Here is a 1654-nt window from a genome sequence, read left to right as displayed (position 1 = left end):
ATTTCCAGAAACAAACAACCGATTTCTAATTTCTGTTGACCCATTTCTCTTCACTCTGAGAAAATGGGACTAATGAAGATTTCTAACCAGCTTTTGACCTCCAATCTCAAATGCTTTCCTTAAATTTTCCGTATTACCTAAGTTTTCTGATTTATTTATTACAAAATATTGTATCATACCCAATGGAACAGATTTTGGCCATAAGGCAATGTCTTTAGGGTAGGTTTCTTCCCTTACTTCAACAGAAGAAATATCTTGTCGTTTCATTGTCATTTCAGATTCCGCTTCTCATTCAATATTTTCAGGCCATGTGGTTTTCCTAGAAATTGGCAAATCTACGTCATCAGATAATTCACCCATATTTTTGATAGATAAAGTTGAATGTGCAATTTGTGCACTGTGCAATACTCCAAACCTTTTAAAGTAAAATTACAAACTGATCTTTTGCCTAATTTTATCCTTTTGCCTCCCCTTCATTTCTCTGCATTTTTGACTGCCAGATTGATAGTGTTGCTTCATATTAATTGATCTTTCTTGTTTTTAATGAGTTTTCTCAAAGAGCAGACTTTTTTTTAAACCTCCTCAGTCCTGGTACAGTCACCCCTGCTCCCCTTGCCGCTTGATAATGGCTATCTCAAGTTCTGACCAGCTGGCTTCCCACCTCCCTCTCTTGTGGCTTTTTTCACCAATTTACCTGGCCCTGGTGGCATCTTACACCTCACCTCGACAACCACAACTCATTGCTGGCTGCCTGGCTACGGTTTTCCCAGACCTCCTCAGCCTTGGCCTGGGGGTCGAATCACCTCTGCTCCCTTCAACAACTGCTTGCTTCTGAGTCCCAACTAACTAGCTGGCTCACCATTGCCCTTCCTCATGGCTTTTCTCGGCAATTCATGAAAAGTTAGTTAAATAATCACAGGAGATTTTTCCCTTCATTGCTATCTCTCTCCATCCTAGTCATTTCACTGTTCACCAGTGTTTTTCTGTTCAAAAGGGGACTGTACAAGCCATCCGGCCTACCCACACAAAAAAAGGGGACTGTACGAATCAGAGTTTAATGTCGCTTTGCATTGCCTGCTGATCAGGCTCTGAATTGTTCATAAGAACATAAGAAATAGGAGCAGGAGTAGGCCAACTAGCCCTTCGAGCCTGCCCCGCCATTCAATAAGATCATGGCTGATGTGTCGTGGCTCAGCTCCACATGCCTGCCCTCTCCCCATAACCCTTAATCCCCTCTCTTATCAAAAACCCATCAACCCGCATCTTAAAAATATTTAGCGAGGCAGCCTCCACCACTTCAACAGGCAGAGAATTCCAGAGATTCACCACCCTTTGAGTGAAGAAGTCCTCCTCAACTCCGTTCTAAACCGCCCCCCCTTTATCTTGAGGCTGTGCCCCCTAGTCCTACCATCCTTTCTGAGCGGGAAGAGTCTCTCCACCTCTATCCTATCCATCCCATTCATCATCTTATACGTCTCAATGAGATCTCCCCTCATTCTTCTAAACTCTAACGAGTTCCCACAGACACTGACCAGCATGAGCCCTCACAATGGTCGGGGCCTTGTGCCTAGGCATGATGTGTTTCATTATAAGTCCTTCTCTGCGGGGGGGCTCTTTTCCTCTTTCAAGGTCAAACCAAATAGACAAACTCATT

This window comes from Carcharhinus amblyrhynchos, chromosome 8, assembly GCF_965287045.1.
Source record: "Carcharhinus amblyrhynchos chromosome 8, sCarAmb.v2.hapA, whole genome shotgun sequence".
In the NCBI taxonomy this organism is placed as follows: Eukaryota; Metazoa; Chordata; class Chondrichthyes; order Carcharhiniformes; family Carcharhinidae; genus Carcharhinus; species Carcharhinus amblyrhynchos.
Note: the sequence above shows the minus strand (reverse complement) of the source record.